A 23,021-nucleotide genomic window follows, 5' to 3' on the forward strand; every position below is an offset into this window, starting at 1 on the left:
CAAGGCTGTGTAGACAGTGGTGCCCCACACTCTTTGTCTCCACCTGCAAATCAGCCTGTCATGGTCCCCACTTCTTTTTTCAATTGTTCCTAAAAGGCTTAGACTGTTTTGGAGGATGCCTCCAATATTCACGTCCACCCAGAACTTCAGAACTTGTGTCCTTATAAGATGATGAGACACTCATGCAGATGCACAGAGGGGGAAGGCCCTGTGACCAAGAGGCAAAGATGAAGCAAGGAGGTACCTACAGGATGAGAACCAGTGAGGACAGCTGGCAGCCATAGAAGCCAATAAATCCTGGAAGGATCTCCTCGAGAGCCTGCGGAGGGAGCAGGCTCCACCCACAACACCCCAATTTCTGGCTTCTGGCACTGTGACAGAATAATTTTCTCTTGTTTGAAGCCACTCTATGATATTTTGCTTGAGCGGCACTAGGAAACGAATACAGGGCCCCATCGTGAGACCCCCCCCACCCACCTTCTCATCCAACCCCTCCCTCAAAGACATTCCAGACCTTCAGCTTCTTCAGATGTCAACCTCTAGCCAGTGACACCCACAGAGTCCGTCTAGTCCCTGGCTATACCAGTCCCTGAATGGGACTCCTGGCACTGGAGTGGGGCCAGGCTGCACTCAGGGTTGGCAGGGCTGCCCAGGAAAGAGCCAGAAGGGTCGAGGAGAGTCTGCAAATCCCACAACTTTTCTCTTTTCAATGCTCCAATCAGGTGAGAAGTTTCCCAGAAAACAACCAGCCCCAGGCCCTGAGGCCAGCGGTTGGACCCAGCGAGCCAGATCGCTTACTTTATTAACTCGCTAAATCAAAGGGCTGTTAAAGTCTCTGTCCGGTAATAAAACGCAGGAAGGAGCTGAATCACCCACCGATTAGCGGTGGTGTGGCACAGTTAATAGATGTGGACAACAAAGCCGCCCCACGAAGCCACCTACAAACCCACCGCTTCCTCTGCCCAGCCAGGGGCCTGTGCAGCTCGGGGGCCACACACACCTGCCTGACTAGGAAGGCTGATCCCAACCTGGTGGGGGTGTTTCACTCTCAAAAGTGCACCCAGAATCCTCCCTGTGGAGCACATTCCCATCTGACTCTTCCAGGATCCCACCACCACCCCAAAGAAATAAAACATCCAAATCGAAGCTTTATCCAATCAATTCTTGAAGGAAGCAGCCAACAGCGAGATTTTACAGTGCAGCGTAAACAGATGCAAAGCCCCAGAGCCTAATGCTACACAGCTCGGACCAGCCCAGCCCGGCACCAGTGTCACCTTCTCTGGCCACAGAGAGCCAGGAAAGCCCCATTTACCATCTGTGCCCCACTTTCTTGCTGTTCCTCAGCACTTTCTCCTGTTATTCTAACATGGAAAAGAGGGCAGGCTGTATGCTGTTCTCCCGAAACTGGTGGCAAGACCGGGCCCCAGACCACTATCTCCCTTTTGTCACCTACCAGCAAAATGAACAAGTTACCTAACACTGAGCCTCGGTCCTCAGGTGCAAGTAAGGTACTAGTACTAGGTACTAGGTATGAGTACCTAGTATAGGTACTAGGTCGTCTAGGATCTAGTAAGGTCAGTTTCAAAGTTCTTAATAAGAGTTAAGCACATTATAAATCCTCCATTAATGTTACTCATTAATGATTATCACGAATCATGCACCTAACATAGTTAGCACTCAATAAATAAAACATGCTCTTCTGACTTCTAAAGTAATGTAGAAAGAAACCTGGCTCCCAGTGCCACAATAAGTCATGATTAAAAGGTCATTATAGCTGAGTGCAGTGGTGCATGCATATATGCTGAGCTACTCAGGAGGCTGAGGTAGGAGGATTTCCAAGTTCGAGGACAGCCTGAGCAAGATAGTAAGACCTTCAGAAATTAAGTGAGATTCTGTCTCAAAATAAAAAATTAAAAGGGCTGGGTATGTAATTCAGTGACAGAGTGTCCCTGGGTTCAATCCCTAGTAGTGCAAAAAAAAAAAAAAAAAAAAAGTGGGGTTTCTATAATAGATGAAAATTACAACCATCCTAGTTACATCCCTCAGGATACTCTAGACTTACCCAGGAAAGACTAAGTGTGAATCCCCCACTATTGTTAAAAGCAACCCACAAGCCACAGAGTCATGCAGAGCCAGGTTTGGCCATTCATTCCCTGCTGTTTGATTACTGGCCCCTCCTAAAGGCTACTTGACTCTGCAGTAGCACTGGACTCTCCCCACCCCCACCCCCAGGAAGCTTGCTCCACTCCGCTGCATTACTCTGCCCTCATTTGCAGGCAGCCTCTGGGGCTTCATGCAGGAAGTCCTGGTGAGAAGGAAGGTCTGTCAGGAAGTCCTGGTGAGAAGAGCTCTGTGTGCTCCTGCAGTGATATAATTCCAGCCTCCCAAATTCCAGATTCACTGAGAATCTTGAAGAAGGAGCCCAGCATGAATCTATTCTCCTTCCCAAGAGAAAAGAGAGCGAGAAGGAAGAAAGAAAAAATTCTCTCTTTGCCTGACCTGATTTGGTGAAGTTCTTTTTCATTTGGGTCCGAGGTCTGTCAATCAGGTGGCCATGTCAGCCCACCCTTCTTCTGGGAGCATCAGGAAGGCACTAAGACCAGCAGACTTTTCATCTGTGATTAGATCTGTGACTAAGATCTGTCCACCTGGCACTGACCTGGTGTGACCTCAGATCTAATTGCTATAGCTTTCAAGAATGGGTGTGGGGAAGGGGTTTTGTTTTATATTAAAGCTTCTTTTTTTTAATACTCAAAAGCAATTCACCCTGGAAATTGTTGCTATGAGGACAAGAATGCGGGGGGACACAGGCTCCAGTCCCCCTCACAAAGCACCTCCACTTCCTCCCCGAGCAAAGACCTGATGAAATGCTGAGAGTGGGCCACCACAGTACACAGCGAGTCCCCAAATCTCACGGCATATGTGCTTTTCCAGATGACTGCATGGATACGCTCCATAACACATTGTTAAAGTGATAATTAGCGATAGACTTGTTATGAATATTCCAAATAAAATCTCCCTCCACAACAGTTGATGGAGACAAAGGGCACTGCGCAGAATGGAAGAAGTAATAGAGGGATTGTTTGCATCGACAGAGAGAAAAGGCTCTGAGCACATAGCACAAAGGAGAAGTTTATTTCAACAAATTAAATGTCTCGGGATCCCTCGCCAGTGGAAGGTGTGTGGCCTGTAAATTTCCCCCACGAGGCCGAGGGAACACAATGTCCCCTCGACTCCAACAGGGGAAGAGAAGCCCAATTTCAGAAGCCAGTCTTCTGTGGCCTTTTTAACAGCAGCAAAGAAGGCCACAGATGGGCAGCCTGGGGGAAGAGGGGACAGAAATACAAGGAAATGCTGAGGAGTCAGCCAGAGTCACTACCACCCAGGTGACTCAGCTTTGAGAGAGGAAGAGGCAAGGCTTCTATTCATGCTGAATTCCACTTCCCAAGGCCCGGCTCTGCCCCCACCACCTTTTACACACATCTCGGTTTTAAATTCACAGTGATTTTTCTCCACCTGGAACAAGGGTAATGCCAATGACACGCTCCCTCTCCCCGACACTGCTGAAGTCACCAAGCAGATGAAGAATCCGGCGTCCAAACTGAAGACAGCAAAGGTGGGGTGCAGGAGGGGGGACCTCTGGGGCCAGAGGGACAAAAGAAGGAGCCCCAGCCCCACTACGGCGAACTCTGCTGCAGATAGAGAATGAGCTCAGCCAAGGGGTACAGAGGAAGCCAAGCTTTTCAGAGTTGAGAGGGGACAGACACTAAAAGCAACGAGGAGAAAGGAATGGATGAACAGGGAACCCATGTCTCCTCTGCTCACATGGAAGACTCTGGGCTTCCTCAGATGGAAGATTCTATTTTCCGGATGAAGCTGAGCTCGTGGAGTCCAAGAGGGAAAACCAGGTGGCACCACATGCCACGCAGAGTCCTTGGCTCCTAGAAGCCCCTCTGCCTCTCTCTAGCACTGCTAGCTGCCACCCAATGCCACCTCCTACCTTAACTCTTCACATGGTCACAGAGCTTGACACCCACCATGTTGGAGGCAGCCCTGAAGCCCTCTAAGTATATCCCCTTCACTTTCTCAATGAAGAAACGGAGGACCAGAGAGACTGAGTAGAAAAGAGGCCACAGGAAGGGTTTAGAATCCAGGACCCCCAAGACTCAAGTCTTGTTCACCTACTATAATAATGCTGCTCTCTTCTTTCCTATGCAGACCAAATGAACATCCAAAGCAGAGAATTTCCTTAGAGTAAAAGCAAGATCAGGATCGAAGTTTAAAGAAAGAAAAGCAAACATCAAGTATCAGGTAGCCTCAGCACCGTGCCTGACCTCGGCTGCAGGGTCACCAGGAGCAGCCTGGAGATAGAGGAAGGGGCTGTAGGGAACCTCTGGGGCTCAAATTTCTGCCACGGGGCCTTCTTCCCTCCAGGGGTGCACTTCCTGTGGACATCCACAGAGCTCACCCCATCACCCTCTTCAAGTTTATGTTCATGTTCCTCCTTCTCAATAAAGCCCTCCCCGGTTTATCACTTTAAAATTGCTCTCTCTCACTTCCCATCTCCTGCATCCTACTTCATTTTATTCCTTAGCACTTATCAAATTCTAATAGACTCTATACTTTCCTTATCAATTATATTTATTGCCTACCACCTTCTATTTTTAAATACTCTCCTAAGGACAGATTTTGAATCACTCCTGTATCACTTGAGTGCAGGATAGCATTTGAAACATGATAGGTGCTCCCTAAATACTAGCTGGACAAGTGAACAAAAGATTGCTCTTTCCTTCACCCTCCCCCTCAGCAACAACCACCTACTACACACACACACACACACACACACACACACACACACACACACACTTTTCTCTCTTCATCTCCACCTGCATTCAGGCCTGCTATTAGAATTGACAAGGACAGTTTAGGCTAAACTTAGAACATTTCGTAATAATATTTCCAAGCCCCCCATTAAAAATTCATATGGCTTTATATGTACCAAGAACTCTAGAAGGGCACACAGGAAATATAGCACTTGGTCTCCAGGGAACTAGATGGACTTTCTAGTCCATATGCTTTTGTACTATTTGAATTTGGAACTATGGGAATGTAGTTAATTATCAAACATTTTAATTAAAATGAAAGACAAAACCCAAATATTCCTTCGCTCTTGTCCTCAACATCATCTTACTACCAAATTTTCAAGGTGAAGGTCATTAGAAGCTACCAGCCCTGAGATAGGGTGACAGTTCTCTTTTTCTCTAGTCCCCAAGTTTTCTGAAATGTGACTGCTACTTCTATAATGAAATATCTGAGAAAAGTTTCCATCAGGCAGAAGGATATGAATTAATGCAAATTCTCCTCCATACATAAAACATGGAGTCACTGTTTCAACTCATGAATCCCTTTACCTTTAATTTTGTTTACTCCCATTTGGATTTTGCATTGAACAGATTTCAGAATAAGTTGTTAAGATGGTCCAGGTTGTTAGAGGTGCAAAGAAAAAACATAGGCAATACCATCAAAAAGGCTGCATCTGGCGAGGGTGGCCACAGGCAGCAGGTCTCATGACCTAAAGGACACACTCAAAGATGCCACCTGTAATGAGGGGCCAGAAGATTATGTGATTTTCATACATCTTCTCTGGGACTTCCAAATGGCTCCCCATTTTCTGCCCTGAGATGTATTTCTGATCTGATATTTTCTCTCCAAACACTCGGGGGTAATAAATGTGTGCTATATACCTCACTGCCTCCTCCACGCTGTGTTGGAGGAGAGGGTAGAGTCCTGGTGAACTCATCTTTGTTGCCTCAGCCTCTACCCTACCATTTTCAAACAGTGGCTGCTCCCTAAGTGGGAAGGAACGAATTCAGGACCATTGCTCAGCACCCAAGAAGGAATTGTAAGGTACACCCAATACCGAGCTCAAGGGAGCAACCCGCTCCCTCACTCAAGACCTACTTCACTCAGCTGTCAGAGGTGGGTGTCCTCCAGCCAAAAGGGAGACAAAGGAAGCCCGAGCTGTCCAAGTGGGTGTATAAAGGGATCTAAGAAAGGGCGTGTGTGATCACCCTCTGGCCTGCCTCTATTGCTTTTGGGTTCTGAGCACTTAGTGGAGGGATTGGGAGCATTTATAATCTTTGCTGACTGTCCTTTGATCACCTTCTGGGGATGTACCTTAAGGAAATAACTATAGGAAGATTAAACTAAAAACAAGCTCATTAATGCTTCTTGAAACAGAGAAAGTTTTAAGAAACAAGCTAAACAAAAACCCATAGGAAATTAGGTAAGTAAATGATAGTGCATCTATATAATTGAGTACGCTCACATTATAATTGCTGCAGAGCTGAGCTTGTTACTGTAGAGAGCAGTTCAAGATAAGACACTAAATGACAATATGTGTTATTGAAGACTATAAGTGATATTGTGACATTACATTATTCATATATTCATACACATAATATATATATATATATATATATATATATATATATATATATATATATATATATATAATACTCTATACCTACAATGACTCAATAGTTGTCTTTGAGGTAAGTAGGATTGGGGTAGTTTTTTCTTCTATTTTTCTATATTTCTGATGTTTTTATGATAATCATGAGCTGCTTTGTGATAATGAAGAGTAATTATGTTTAATTGGAAAAAGAAAAGCACAACTTTCCTGGATTAGGACAGACACAGAAGGCAAGGGTAAGAGTCATGAGAGTACAACAAGCCATCAGGGCTGGCCTCCTTCACGGTTACCTTCTGTCCATGCTCCATAGCCTCCAAGACCCCAAGACCCCAGGGCCAGCAAACCACACTTTTTCCCCTGCATCCAATCAAAGTACCAGGAGAGGACAGCATCACCACTGAGCAAGTATCATGTGGAATGGGCAACAGAGGGGAGAAAGAGCCATCCGGGAGACACGCTGACCAGGCCAGGGAGCATCTGTCAGAAATGAACCCCTGGTGGCAAAGGAAAGAGGTGTGGCATGAACTTGACCACTTCGGAGAAACAGCATTGTTGAGAGATGCTTCTAGCCTAAGTGACCCAGTTTCAGTTAAGACCTTTGAATCCAGACCTTCCAGGGAGACAGAGTGAACATTCCCTCAGAGGGAAGGTCAACCAGAACTCCCACAGCTGAAACGGGACTAGATGCTCAAAGGTAGGTAAAGATGGTCCAAGTCCCATGAAGAGTGACATCCAGGTATGCTGGGATCCAATGGGATCCAGTGTTCTCTTTTCATAGTAGCCGTTGGCACAACGTCGTAATTCCTTGGACAATGCTCCAGGGTTCCTGTGACAGCTTTGGATTTCATGCTGCTTCTTTGGCTTCTCTGTCCTTTGTTCCAGCTCTTTCGGTTGCAAAGTGAGAAAGACCCCACTGTGCTGTCCTCTGTTCAGTTGGTTCCGGGTGGGTTGCTCAGGAGCTGATGATGTAGGTGCCCTCAGTCATTGCTGCTATCTGCAAACAGGGAGAGCACTTATCACAATTGGACTCTACTGTTCTCCTGTTCCCCTCGCATCAGAAATGGTTAGAAATGAAATCAGGAGTGTGACTGGGAGTGGGCAGGATACAGCAGGAGCTCGAGGACAGAGCATACCAGGTTAACAGGAGTGGAGGGGTCCCTAGGATGGCAGGAGGGATGCAGCCAGGGATGGAACTTTATCAGAGACGAAAGAATACAGAAAGAGGGCAGAAGGCGCCGGCACAGAGGCAAGTCCAGCCTGAGCCAGAGCGCTCATATTCCTGGCCATACCCTGACAGCTCCTGTGTTGCCCATCTGACTCCCTGTCTCTGCCTTCTGGCCCAGTAGGGGCCTCAGCCCCGCTTCCCAACCCCCACCTCCTCCTGGCCATCCTCTAAGCCCTACCAGAAAAACCAACTTACTTCTACCCTTCTTCCGCCCACGTGCCTGCTGCTCCGGCTCTCCCGAGGCTCCTGGTGCCGTGTGAGCCACCCAAGCGCGGTGTCCTCGCCTCTGGTGGTACTGGTTTCAGGACCTCCTTTCTCCCCATTCTTCAGGAAGGTGTCAGGACGTTTTGTCCCTCCACTGGACAAGATGCAGCAGGAGTGGGCAACGCAGGGCCAAATCCATGACACCAGACTGAGAGGGACAGGAAGGGGAAATAGGGGGTAGTGCTGGGTGATCTGGATCACCTAGTCACCTCGTTCTAGTTTATGAGTAGAGGAAACCAAACTGGACCAGAACTGCAAATTCAGTGTACAGCGAGCGGGGTCACCAGGTTGTGTTTTATGGGAGATCCATGACCTTTCATCACATTGATTTCCACAATACAGGTGCATACAGACACAGGCACCCAGGACAATTGCATACTCTCAAAATGCATGAAAACTAACCGTAATCAACAATCTGCACTACTTAAGTCTGTCTCCATGGGAGAAAGCACTTTCTTTCAAGCTTCTGAGATGAGTCACCCTTTGCCAGGGCTCCCCTCCAAGCAGGTGCCCATCTGGAGTACCCGCTCCATCAGGGGCATGCATCCAAGTGGGAACTGACACCAAGCAGATCACCTGGGCCCAACCCCAGCTCAGGAGCTTTCCTCCTCCATGCCAACCACAGGACTGTGTGCCAAGACAAGGTGGATAAACATCCTACAAGTGCAACCAGGTGATGTAACCATGACAGTGACCAGAATGTATAAATCCACCTCTGGGAGCTCCAAATATTAAATCACACACTATATGAGTGGTCCTCAGACTTATTATGCATCAGAATCATCTGGAAGCCTTATTAAAGCACAGATTTTTGGTATACCTTTAGGATTCCTGAGTCAGTAGATCTGGGTGAGGGCAGATAATCTGCATGTCTATCAAGTTTCCAGGTGCTGTCCAGAGACATGCTTTGGGAGCCACTGGTCCGCACCAAGAGTTCCGTAGCAGTTGCCTTACGTGAAAGGAACCACCAAGGACTCACTCTCACCTGGTTATTCTAAGCTCACCCAAAGTGGAGGCAGAAAAGTTTGCCACACAAAAACCATTCAATGCATTCATTATAAGATTAACAATAATCTTAGAGTTTATCTTAGATTAGATAATCTACCTACTTCACTTAAAATAATGTTAATTAAACTAAATGTAGAGATGGTAAGTAACTTGCTCAAAGAAACCATGAGCGTATAGCACAGCCCAAACCAGAAACCCTCTGTTCTCAAAAATCAAAATATTAAGGCTTAGAAAACCGCCATATTTTTGCCATTACTGGAGTCACAAGGTGAAGAGTTTCTGGGATGGGGAATTTAGGCTTCTCCTTCCTGTGCTGTATGCCAGAGCACTCGCGGCATGCCCAAGGTCATTTCTCAGTAAGGCAGTGATCAAAGCAGGTCCTGGCTATCTCCAAGTTCAACCGCGAGTCTGTTCGACTGTGGGCCTCGACCTCAGAATTGATTTTCTCAGAAATCCCACGAGACACATGTAGGGTCTCTGGATAACTCCTCCCGCTAGGTACAGTATGGCGGAAGCACAGTGACGATGCACACAGACTACCTACCACGGAGAACAGCGCTTCCTAACACTGCGCTCCTAGTCCACCTTGGAACTTGCTCTGTGCTGGGCCCTCTTCCTGGAAAACGGCTGCCCTCGGTTTTCTCACATCAGGGTGTCACCCCAAGTTGGAGCCCATACATCTCCTCAAGAGCTCTCCGGAGCGTCCATCCACTGGTCCCCATTCCCTCCTCCTGTAGCTGCACTCTGACTTCATTGTCTTTATAGCCCCTGGCATTTTGGAGACAGTGTGCTCATCTCTGGCTTGCACACCGCCCCCTGACAATAGGAATGTATACTCCAGAGGGCAGGGACCTTATCTTTCTTGTTCACCGCTATGACAGCACTAGAACAGTGCCAGGCACACAGCACATTCTCTTTACTCGTGTGCAGAGTCAACAAATGAATGCACAGAAGAATGAGAGAAGCGACGACATCAGAAGTGTCTTCTTGCACTGTGGCTCCCAAGGTTGGAATTCAAGACCTTTTTTTTTCTCATTTCTCTCCTTTTTAATAGAAGGAGCTGGACTCCTTGAACTTTAGCAGGACACAGAAGGAGGAAAGTATACCCTCAGGCTGGTGTTCTCAATGACAGGAGAGAGAAGATGGAGTCGAGGGATTGGGGTGCTGAATCCCTTCCCCACTCTTGTACCTTTCATATGGAAAGGACTCGGGTGTGGCAGGTGTCTCCAGTTTGGCTCTACACCTTGTTCTACCTTCCCAAGGTGGAGGGAATGAAGAGATGCTTAGGGTCACGATATTTGGGTTCAAACCTCGGCTGTGGCTTCCCTCTGTAAGGGGGATAGTTGTTAATACCTAGAACTGAGTATTTGTGAGGATCAAGGAGGTTAACACAGGCAGAAACTCCATACCCAGGAAACGACTACCCCTTGCTACTGAATGCTGTTCATAATAAGACCAGGCAGGTGCCGGAGCCATCAAAATAGGTGAAATTTCTCAGGGAATGCATCTCTGCTCTGCTGCTTCTCTGAGAACTTCCCAGAACCTCCAGACACTCAGAACCTCGGTGACAGCCTGGAGAAAAGGTCACAGGCAGTAACACAGCAGGAAGCTCAGGAGAAGACCACCGTGGGAAGCCCAGAAGAATTCAGGGTACCACCAGTGGAAATGAACCAGGGTGAGCAGGAGAAAAACAGCTGGGAGCAACAACGCTTCTGATGTCGTCGCTTCTCTCATTCTTCTGTGCATTCATTTGTTGACTCAGGCACTCCTGGCCAAAATTCTCTGGATAGATGAATCCCAGAAATAGGAACTTCAGAGAAGCCAGGTGTCTTCCTATTACTGGGCCTTAAGAGTGAGGTGTTTGCCCAGAAGGCTCGGCACACTCTTCCCTTCGCTCCAGGTCTCCCTTACTAGCCTTGGTGGGCTGCACTGCCAATTTCCCCCCATTTTGTTTTTTTATACTAGAGATTGAACCCAGGGGTGCTTAGTCACTGAGCCACATCCCCAGCCCTTTTCATCTTTTATTTTGAGATAGGGTCTTGCTAAGTTGCTCAGGGCCTCTCTCAGTTGCTGAGGCTTGGCCTTGAACTTACCATCCTCCTGCCTCAGCCTCCCGAGCTGCTGGGATTCCAGGTGTGTGCCACAGTGCCCAACTCCTCCCATTTTGTTTAAAGATCTTTTTCAGTTGGTGCATTATAATTATGCCTAACACTGGGATTCATTATGCCATATTCATATATGCACATAATTCCCACTGACCATATTTTAACACTCCAAGCATCTTGGCCATACGGTCCCCTTGTGTTACAGACGTCCCCTCCTCTGACCCATTCCAAAACTCTTGCCACTCTTCTGTAAGTGCTAACAATGACAAGTCTCATGCAAAGAGTGAATTTACCCCTTCCTACTAGAGCTCAGTTCAGTCCAGCAACTGGCTGCTAACAGTTGGGCAGTTTGATGAAGAGCTGCACTGCTTCTCAGGAGGACAGAGTGTGGCAGCCAGTTCCTGCCACCCAGCAGGGCACGCTCTGGCCAGGGGCAGAGAATCCATCACAGGCACCAGAAACTGCTATGTGTCAGAGTTCATTGCCAGATAAGAAACACATAAGGTTGGGACATGTGGGGAACAGAGTGAGGTGCTGGATGAGGTCATCCTCAGCGGCTGAGCTCTCTTCTGGCTCTGAAATACTGCATTATTGAGACGTGGATGGATCAGGGTGAGTGCTCTGTTTCTGGCACTGTGGCTGGGGTATAATGGGTGTCGATGGCTGCTTGAATTAGAAAACTTCAGGGAGCCATCCTACATCCAGGGCTTCAGGAAGGGAAGGACTTCAACATGCAGAAAGTGGATTCCAGGCTGCAGAGAAGGAATGAGGAAAGGAAGACCAAGGTTGTGCCCAGGATGGGGTGTGGAAGGGACCAGCCGCAGCATTAGCTCTACAGAATTTGGAGACGCCTGTGAACTCTCTAAGGTGAATCTTCCAGAAGCTGCCTGGAGTCTCCATCTGTCAGCCCTCAGCACACAGATCTGGGCAGATGATGCCAGCTGAGGAGACATCTGCCGATAAATTATAATGAATGTGTGAGCGCACCAAAGGAGAGGGCCCCAGGAACCCCTGATTCCAGGACTGCTGGTCTCCAGGGATGAGGAAAGGTGCCAGAGAGGCAGAGGGAGGATCAGGAGGCCACAGAGCCTCAGTCAGCCTGTCCACTCACCAGGCTGCACACAGGGCCACCTATTCTCCTTTGAGGGTAGAGACAGACCTGTGACCTGCCTTGTCATTTCTCTCTCTCTCTCAATTCTCTCGCTCTCTCTCTGTGTACTGTGCTGGGTAGAGAGGAATAGCCGGGCTCTGTTACTTTTGGTAAATCTTGGCAGATGGGATGGGGATGGCTTGCAGGACCACCCATCAGGCACTGGGGAGGGACGTCCACTCAGGGGCTCACTGCAGAACCAGGCACAGGTCTGAAGGATCTGGGCCTCTGGCTTGGGGTTGGCAGGGCTGGCTGTGATCATCCGTGAAGAGAAAGAGCCTCGTCCCACCTCTGCTGAGGCTCGCTCACTCCATCCAGGGGCTCCACTTTTTGCTCATGCCATCTGTCTGAGCCAAGTCCTCTGCCACAGGTGCACCTAACCAGGTGCTCTTGCCATGTTCTCATGGAATTTTCAAAACCCGATTCTTCATGTCAAAATTAACCTTTTCTTCAGGATCTCTGGTCCTGTTTCCCCACTGGACCATAAAACCCTTCAGCCTGGAGACTACACACAGGGCCAGGCAGGTAGCATCCAAAGGTGAAGCAGCTGATTCATGGGTCAAGGGTGATGACTGTCTTGGCATTGGACAGTCACAGAGAGTCACAGGCTATATGATGCATCCGAGGAGCTGCCCTTATCTAGTGGGGGCAGCTGCCTGTGTGGAGAACGCTACTGCATGGTGACATGGCACGTATGCCCGGATCTTCAGATTTTCAGGGAGAAGCAAGGGATCTGCGTTCTCTTGTGAAATTGGTCCATCTTTACGTGTCAGCAGAAAACTCAAATTTCAGACACTATGTTGAGAGCCAAATAAAATGCATCTGTGACCAAATCCAGCTCATATGCCACCATTTGCAGCCTCTATATTGTACCCTTTATTTTTGCATCCCCAATGCCTGGCACATCATAGACGCTCAATAAAAGTTTGTTGATTGGAAAATCAAATGAAAGAACAAATGAATGAATAGACAAGAAGGAACAGATGGGTGGGAGAGGGAAGCGGGATGGATGCCCAAGTGTCAGGATGCCAAGGGGTGGGCTGGGCAAGCTCAAGGTGACCCCGCTGCCAAGCTGTCAGTGTGAACATCGGCATGGTCTTGCTTGTTGGCTAAGGAGGATAAAAGGCTGCAACCCTGTGAACTCAGAGTCAGCCATCAGCTTCTCCAAAGGCATTGCAACCAGAAGCTCTTGCTGCAGCCAAAACACAGATGCTGACAATGAGCGTGTGCACACCCCATGCACAAGGTGCGCAGAAGCCAGAGACTCAGCAGGCTATGGATTCCACACCTTATGCCTCATGTTATAAACACGTTGATGGAGGGAAAGAGGGACAACTTAACCACTTGGGAGGTTCAGGGGAAAGTCAAGAGTCATCCAGCCAGGATGCTCCCCATCCCTAGCCAGAAACTCCCTCTCTGGCCTTTTTGACCACTCTGAGGCTTCAGGGAAGGCAAGAGTAAGTCTGGTGTGGGACAGCCCCTTGGCCTCCAGGAACACTACTGGGAGGGAGTGGCATATGAACAGCCCATGTGGAACGCCTAGGGTTGCAAAAGCAAAGTTATTTCAGGTTCAACTGAGTTATAATTTATTTTTTCTAACTGATCATTACTGCTGCCGGCTCTATAAATAACCACCTAGGGAGTCTGCTTTTCTGCTCCCAAATCCTCCATAAGCCTGGCCAGGTTCTCTGTGGTTTCTGGCCTGCCAAGCACACAGCACATTTCTTTTTCTGTGCAGCCCTTCAGGGAATCCTGCAGCACATGCCAAGGAATCTGCTGAGTTCTGCCCAACTCTGTCCTCCCCTTCCTGACCTGATTCCTCTCCTCCCAACCAGCCACCCCACCCTCCACCCTCCTTCATGAGAGGCCCCACTCCCTGGACACAGGTGGTTCCCAAGCCAAGGTCCTGGCTTCTCTCTGTTTACTCTGCTTCCATCCAAACGCAGCCCTCTACGCTCAGAAGACAAGAGTTATTTGTACTACAGAATTCCAACTGTAGCATCATCTGAGGTCAAGGCCAGGAAGAAAAAAGGGTTGGCCTGATGGTATCACTGGTAAAATATCAAGGGTCAGTATGGCTTCTGCAAGGATGATTGTGGTTTCTATGAAATCAACTGAAATGATTTAAAGAACATAGTTAAGTATGACTCAGTTTAATCAAGTACAAAAAAAATTCAAGCACATTCTTGATGGTATTGAGAAAGAGGAATGTTTAGGTCCTATTTATTTTAATTTTTATTTATCTATTTTTGGTACCAGGGATTGAACCCAGGGTCACTCAACCACGGAGCCGCATTCCCAGGCCTATTTTGTATTTTATTTAGAGTCAGGGTTTCCCTAAGTTGCTTAGGGCCTCACTAAGTTGCTGAGGCTGGCTTTGAATTTGGGATCCTCCTGCCTCAACCTCCTGACCCACTGGGATTACAAGTGTACACCACTATACCTGGCTATTGGAGTCCTTTCTAAAAGACATGGAGTTTTCTCTTTAAGCAGCAGAACCAGGATGGAACTGATATTCAGAGAGGCCCACTGAATACCAAGGATTATTTTTTGTGTCTTCACAATACAATGCCCAGGAGGTGGGCATCCTTACACCCATTTTGCAGGTGAAGACCTGAGGAAAGGGACTCAGTCAAAATCACATAGAGAAGAGGAGCAAGAGTAAGACGCAAGCCCATGTTGTCTCATCCTTTCTCTCTCCAGCCTTCCTAGCTAGAAGACTGGAGTGGAAGGTTATGGCTAGTTCCCGAGTTTTCAGAGTAAGTTTGCAGCCCAGAAAACAAGATCAGCTTTGTGGTATTTAACCCGAGTTCAATAACAGCTCTAATATGAACTCGTTGGAGGTAACCTCTCCAACTAGTTAACTATGAAATCTTAATCACTCTCTCTTTCACCATTTAGGAGGACAATTACCAATTGCTTTAATGGTGTAAAAATGTTTAGTCAGTTTTTAGATCAATAATCACGGATGTTAACAAAATAATGGAAAATGGAAGTTGAAACAGGTATTCACACCTCCAAGGCAGATGAGGGAACCTTCCATGTGCTTCCAAAACACTCTGCCCACTCCGCTAGCAGCATCTAGTGCGCCATATTGGAATGGCCTGTTTCCTCATCGGCCTCTCCTAGGCTGATGAGCCCCAAAGTGGCCACACACTCTGGCAGCATACATTTGAGTACACTCACTTACAGGCATATTTGTCACACTTATAAATTATATTCATAACCAATTGCTATAGTTGGATCTGGAATGTCCCTCAAAGTTCCATATGTTGAAGGCTTTTTCCTAGACCATGCACTTTTGGGAGATGGTAGAATTTTTAGGAGATGGAGTCTACGGAGGGAAATTAGGTCATAGAGGGCATGACCTTGAAGGGGACTCTGGGTCAGCGGTCTCATTCCTTCCTTTCTCCACTCTTCCACAGGCTCCCCACTAGAGATGCTGCCTAATCCCAGTCCCAAAAGCCACACAGCCAACCAACTGTGGCCTGAAACCATGAGCCAAGATAAACCTTCCCTCCTTATAAGTTCAGGCATTGTGCCACAGTGGGAAGCTAACATACCTGCCATCCACAAAAAAAGAAAAAAGTAGATAATATGTAAGTGTGTATCTGCCAATCTATGCATGGTCCTATCTATTTATCTGGCCTATTTTTTTCCCACCCTGCAGGGATCATCTCACCTCCCATGACCTCCAACATGCATATCCCATTTGGGGGACTACTACTCTAGGCTGCATTTATCCTTTATCATTTTTTCATTTTTCCTGTCCCAATAGCACCTACTCTGTACTGAGTACTGTATTAGGTGCTAGGGATACTTGGTGAACAAGATGGATAAGGATCATGTTTTCTAAGCAGCTTACTATCCAGGGGGTGAAACAATGTCAGATAGTGATAATGGTCATGTTCTAGTCAGCTTCTGACAAGAAAAATGTAGAGGAGGAAAATTTTAAGTTGGGTCATGGTTTCAGAGGTCTTAGTCCATAGACAGCTGACTCCATAGCTCTGGACCTGAGGTCATGGTAGAAGGGCATGGGGGAGGAAAGCAGGTCAGGACATGGCAACAGGAAGCAGAGAGAGAAAAACAGGGAGAGAGGGAGGGAGAGGGAGGGGGAGAGGGAGGGAAGGGGAGGAGGGAGGGGGAGGGAGGGGAAGGGGAGGGAAGGGGAGGAGAGAGGGGGAGGGGAAGGGGAGGGAGGGGGAGATGGGGAGAACTGCTCACCAGGGACAAAGTAAATATCCTAAAGGCATGCCGGCAGTGACACACCTCCTAAAGCCACACCCTACCTGTCTATAGTTACCACCCAAATAATCCATATCAGTGGATTAATCCACTAATCACATGAAACCTCTCATCATCTAATATTTCACCTCTAAACATTCTTGAATTGTCTCACACATGAGCTTTTTGGGGACACCTCATATCTAAACCATGACAGGTCACAAAGCAAGTTTAACAAGATGCTATGATGGAAAGTGCTTTCAGGAGTCACACTGGACAAGGAGCTCAGTGAAGGCCTCCGTGGGCTGCACAAGGAGAGGCTGCTGGGCAGAGGCCTGGTGGGAGGGGGGAGTCTGGGCAGAGGGGACGTCAAGCACCAAAGTCCTGAGCTGGAAAAGAAAGCCAGTGTGACTGAGTACAAGAGAAGGCTAGGAGGAGAGATTAGGGAGGGTGGGGCTCAGGCTGGTGGTGAGTCTGCTGGAGAAGAATCTTGGCCCCACTGCTACTGGCTGGGTGACCTTGGGCATTCATGCCACCTGCTGCCCAGGGTTATTAAAGGGATTAGGCAAAGGACCAAAAGAGTCAATACAAGAAACATCAACATCAGCTACAGGAATGCCCAGCACACAGTTGGCATCAATACATGGAAGCCCCTGGTGTCTGTTTACTTGTTTATCATTGATCTCCCCATGGCACAAGCTCATGCAAGCTAGGCCTGGCCAGTTTTCTATCCTGCTGAACCAGAGTGGCTGGCACCATGCCCAGCCTATAGGAAGAGCTCAGTGAAAAGCTGGTGAATGAATAGGTGGGAAAATGGGTAATGGCTACAGAAGATCAGAGATTGAGTAAATACAAAAAAAAAATAGGGTTTTTAAACAATTTTTTTTCGAATTACAAGGTTAATGCGATGTATATTCTGGAAGTCTTCAATGTTTTAAACAAAAATGGGATCATATTCTCCATAACACTTCGTGCATGTTTTCCACTTCAACTGTCTATCACGAGAGTCTGTGGAGCAGAGTGGGGAAGAGGCTGGAGAGGCCACCTGGGTCCCATCCTGTCTCTGCCATGGGCCACCTATACCATCTTGCTGAGTTACTCACCTCTCCTGGCTCAGTCACTCTATCTGCCAAATTCCTAAAATAACAGGCCAACCTTAGGGCAGTATCACAGGGATGAAGTGAATTAAATGATACCAAATGCCCAAGAAAGGTTTAGGTGGAGGTATCACTGACTCAACCAACCCCTGTGTTCAGACACTTGGCTATTCCTCATTATTTTATTATAAACATCATGGCTAAGAAGACCCGATGGCCGACCTCTCCTCACACAAACATAATCATTTCTTTAAAATGAGGCACTAGATATGCCTTCACCAACCCAAAGGTTGTAGGGATTTTTAAAGCTATTAATGTATATTGCCAAACAGTCCTCCATAAATAGGCTAGAGCCCTTTGAGACAAATCTTTGACAATTTTCTAGGGAAAAAGAGCAACATCTCATTGTTTAAATTCACCTTTCTTCAATTACCAGGGATGTTAAACAGTTTTCCCGTTTTACTTTTCTTATGAACAGCCTGTTTGGGTTTTCGATGGAAGTCCATTGGTATAATTAGAGGTAGCAGAATTGGTGGCCTCAAAATGAACTGCCCCTCTCCGCCATTGGGAAGGGCCAGGTAGGGCGGGCTGGACATACATCAGGGAATGGACATCTCTTTACCTTGTGGGAACTAATGAGCTCTGAGGCCCTGGCTTACTCTGGGATTGTTAAGCTCTGACTCAGACCAGGTAGGGAGCACTCTTCATGGAAAAGGATCCAAGAGGGCCAACAGCTCCATCGAATCCGCAGCCCCCATGGTTTCCCAAGATGGATTCAATCCTAAACCTCGCTGGAGTTATGTCAAAAAATGTCCAGCAGACACAGCTGTGCCTCTAGTAGCAGCACATAACCACAGTGGGGAATTCCTTGAATCTCCCCTTTACTAAGATGGAAACTCTGAGGGGCCACAGACTGAATCCTGTTTCCACAAACACATTCAGAGTCAAAAATCAAAGAAGCCCAGAAACTTCTAAGGTGTGGTCAGCAGCCTGCTCACCTCCAGCCAAGTTTGTATGGAGGTCTCCCTTGCTTTGCATTTGGTTTTGGTACAATACCTTGGCATGTGACCCCCCTCCCACACCCTACAGCTATTTACACAGCGCTTTTCTCCTCCCCCTGCTGGGACATGGAGAATGCCATTATGATTGGAGTGAGCAAACATCTAATCCAGGTTGCTTGGTGTCAGTTTTGAGAGAAGAAACTGATCTTGGATTAGAAATGGATCTGGATGTGTCTAACTCCCTCCTGCAGCAAGAACCTTGCAGTGAGTTCAGAGGACCTTCTTGGTTTTCACAAAGGGGATTTTCCCCCCTAAAATCTCCCTCATTTTGACTGTCCCAGTTGGAGTTTCCTGCTGGGCTTGGTCCCCACAGGCACAAGGCCAGTTGGAAACTGAATACGCACATCTCTTAAATTACTCATCTAAGCAAGAAGTCACATATGCAGTGACAGATCCTGACTAACTTTCCTGTGGGCACACCTTAAGCACATAAACCTGAAAGCAGCAGAGTGGTCAAGTAGCAGCCAAAATAAAGCAAAAAGAACATCTTCCAGCCGGGACAAGGAATCAGATTGAGACAGAGCCAAGACTAGATTCCTGGCGACATGAATAAGAACCTCACACTGAGAAGGAGGAGAGGCCTTCCTGCCAGCCCCCTCACACTCTTCAGACAGGGCTGTGGTTGGTTGGGGGAGAGCCTCTAGCTCTGCATGTGACCCTGTTATGGACAGATGGGCTAGGGCCCCAAAGAAAACTCATCTGACATCTTCAATCTGGGGACCATGCTATAGCTGAATCTAAAAGTCACTAGGAAGCTTGCCTGAGCCGTCCACTTTAGTGTCTCCATAAAGGATTTATGGAGACCTGTGAGCAGACCACACTGGGTCAAGTGCTGGGGTTAATAAAAAGAAGTGCAAGACCTAGCCGCTCTGCTCCAAGGGCGTGTGATGTAACCAAGGAGATGATACTCACAAGGGTAGCTGGCAACACAGTAAGCAAGCCAGGAATCAAAAGGAATTCTAGCAGTGAGAGCCCCCAGAGGCCCAGGAGGACAGCTGGCCTATTCGGGAGAAGTCAAGGTGGCCTTTATGAGGAAAGGAGTTGAGTTTAACCTTGAAGGGTGGGGAAATGCAGACAGGTGGATGAGAACTGAGCCAGCTTCTGGGGAGCAGTGAGACCAGCAGGAGAAGGTCTGGGAGTCTTGCGCATGCGCTCTGCCTGCATTGCTGGCTCTAGAGGAGGGCTTGGGCGAGGGAGGTGGAGAGGAAGAGTAAGGGATAGGGCGGGAGGAGGCCAGATTCAGAGGGGTCTGGATCCCACACAGAGAGGTTTGGACTTGATCCAATAAGCAGTAGAGAGCAGTTGGAGGCTTGTGAACAGCAGCTTAACATAATTAAAGAATCTTTAAGACTTCAGCTTTCAGTGGGGATGTAGACTACACAAGACGGGATGAGAACACCCAGGCTGGCAGCCCCAGGCCTGGACCACGGTGCTGTATCTGTTCCTAAGAAACAGATCTGGGAGATCCCACAAGCAAACGCCCATGGGGCATGGAGAGAGATTCCCCCAAGGGGGTTAGGATGCCTGAGAGCAGGGAATTCTGAATTTTGAAATTTGGTGACCATGAAATGAAGGTGACATCGACTTTAAAAACACAGGTCAGTGTAGTGGAGGGAAGATAAGTTCAGAGCTGGACAGTCGGAGCCTCTTTATAAGAACTTTAAAAGGCCAAAACATTAAAAAGAGTAGGCATCAGCTAGAAGCAGGAGGATTTGAGTAATGCTTCCTAGTTTTTGTTCAAAGGGAAATTAACAACTCAGTAGAAGTTTTATCAGTGAAACAGCTGTCTGTCCACACAAATAACCAACTAATGTGAGCTCTCCTTCCTCCTGCCGCCCTTTCTCTCTGTGCACCTTCAGACCACAGGTTCAGAGCAATCATGGAGATGGGGATAGGACTACTCAGAAATCCAGAATTCACTTTCTTCTGCTGAAATACCGTTGGACTTAATTATTTTCACACTTAAGCACATCCTTCAATGTGTATGCTCAATGTGTAAGAACTGACTCATTCCTTTTTCCTTTCTCCTCTCCCAGCTCATGATCTCTCCTCTACCAGATCTTCCTCCTCCTCCGCCCCCGGAAACTACCACCAACCTCCTGGTATGCATCCTCCCCCACCTCATTTCTGCATTCCTCTCAACATTTCCCATCCTCTCTGAGCTCGCATCCAACTTCTTGAGAAATTCTGAGAGTCCAGGAGATGAACCACACGTTGAACAGGACAGAGGATCACAAATTTCAACATAGGCAGGCAGCTTGAAGGGCAAATCAGGAGACAGCTTTAAGGAGTCAGGCAAAGGAATCAGATAAAGATCCTCGGAGACAAGGGGAGATCAGGGGAGCTTATCATGACTCAGCTTCACTGACAGACAGACAAGTTTTCTCACACCATAGATTTGGATGGAAGATAAGTAGTAACCCCAAGGACAGTGCTCACAGCTGTGGTTACTCTGAATGACGGTGGGAGGGAAGGAAGCCATGAATGAGAGAATCAAGGAAGAAGGGAAGAATAGAGAGAAGAAAAAAGGGGAGGAAGGGAGAGAAAAAGCAACAGTGTGAAATGCACAACTTCTCCAGTTCCTGGAAAACAAAGATGAGTCAAGTGGATTTCAGAGGCATCCCTCCTCTGCTTGACACACACATTCCCAGACACAGACTCATCTGTGCACATGTCACTCAGCATCTATAGCTACCAGCCACTGCCTCCTTAGAAGTTAAGCTGGAGAGCCAGATCTGCTTCTGCTGGGGAGCAAAGAAGACCGTAAAATGATGGTGAAAGTTAGCACAGCTCTGAAGACAGGAGCCAAGGATTTCCCAACCTGTACAGTGTGGAGTCTGCAGTGATCTTTAGTTTCCTAGACAACCCTGCCTGATCCAGGCAGGAATCTGAATCCATCTCAAAAAACAATGCAGGTTCTGGGACCAAATATATATATATATATATATATATATATATATATATATATATATATATATATATATAATATATATTCATATATATATGAATGAAAAGGCAAGGAGAGGTGAAACCATGTGCCTTTTCAGGGAAAGGGGACAAGATGAAAAAATGGAGGTCTTCCCAAATGGAAGCTAAACTCCCATTAGGCTCTGCACTTTCAGACATTCTGCACTTGTAGACAAGAGAATGATTCTTATTATGGTTCACCAGTGGAGGTGTGGATTGCATGGGTGAAGAGTTTGATAAAAGTGGTCTGATGGTATCGTGAAAATCTTTCCATTTCACTGTATGTAAATTTACTCTAGTAATTCTGGCTCTACCAATTAATTGGTTGTATGACCCTAAAATAAGTCACTTAACTTACTGTAGTCCAGGGTTCCTTGTCTATAAAATTGAACTAAGAAGCTGATTTCCACACTTTTCATTGGCTCTAAAATTTGCCATCGTGAGAGCCGATTGCAGCAGGAAAATAGATTCAGATTAAGAAAGACCACACTCTTTAATAGAAACTAAGAATTATTTCTGAATAGAATTAGCCATATGCAAAAAACAACAAAAAAAACTGTCCCCAAATCATCCATCCCAGACCCAGATCTAGAGACCAGTGAAGTCCATGCTCTGTATCAAAAAGAAGTAACCAGCCATCATTGGCTTGACACTTCCCCTTGTCTGAGTTCAGCCATCCTCTGTGGGCTCTCTAAACTCTTCCCTTGAGATCTCCCAATGGCCCTAAGATTGTGGTGGGCAGTTTTCTTCCCTTCCTTCCAAACTCCCTATGGTTTTCAGCACCCTGGTCAAAACAGCAGGCAGGAGCAGGGTTCTTCCCAGGCAGGAAGAACTTTTATACTTGAGCATGTGCCACAGGTCAGGAGAGCTGGCTGGGCGCAGAGCCTGATGCTCATCTCCCCATCCCACTTCTTATAATTAGAAAAGATCCAGAAAACAGATGTGGCGTCCCATGATTTCTGAAGTTCCCCAAACATGGGAACCATGAAAGTAGTGTGCATTATCTTTAGGCCGGTCCCCTACAAGGGGGGAGGTGCCCCTGCTTGCTCCATAAATAGGTGTCTTGGGGGTGACCTTCAGACAGAAGATCAGACCTACCATAAACAGGTAGATTACCTGGATCACTCTTTCTCTTCTCTTGAGGCATGAGGAGAACCTCTGGATATACAGAATGGAGCTGCTGCTTCTGTCATGATGGAAAGGGACACACAGCAGCTACCCAGTGACCCAGCTGAGCGGAAGCTGGCCTTTGAACAAGCTGGATAAGAAAGACTATCAAAGGAGCATCTGCTCAGATTGCAAATTGCTTTAGCAGCTAAAAAAAAAAAAAATGGTGAAGAAGAAGCAACTGACCCTAATTCACAGGGCGTATGGCTCTGCACTGGCTGCCTCTCACGCTCATTTGGCCCAGCTCATTCATCTGCATTTTGATAAGCAGATTCCCT

Source organism: Urocitellus parryii, chromosome 11 (assembly GCF_045843805.1).
Source record: "Urocitellus parryii isolate mUroPar1 chromosome 11, mUroPar1.hap1, whole genome shotgun sequence".
In the NCBI taxonomy this organism is placed as follows: Eukaryota; Metazoa; Chordata; class Mammalia; order Rodentia; family Sciuridae; genus Urocitellus; species Urocitellus parryii.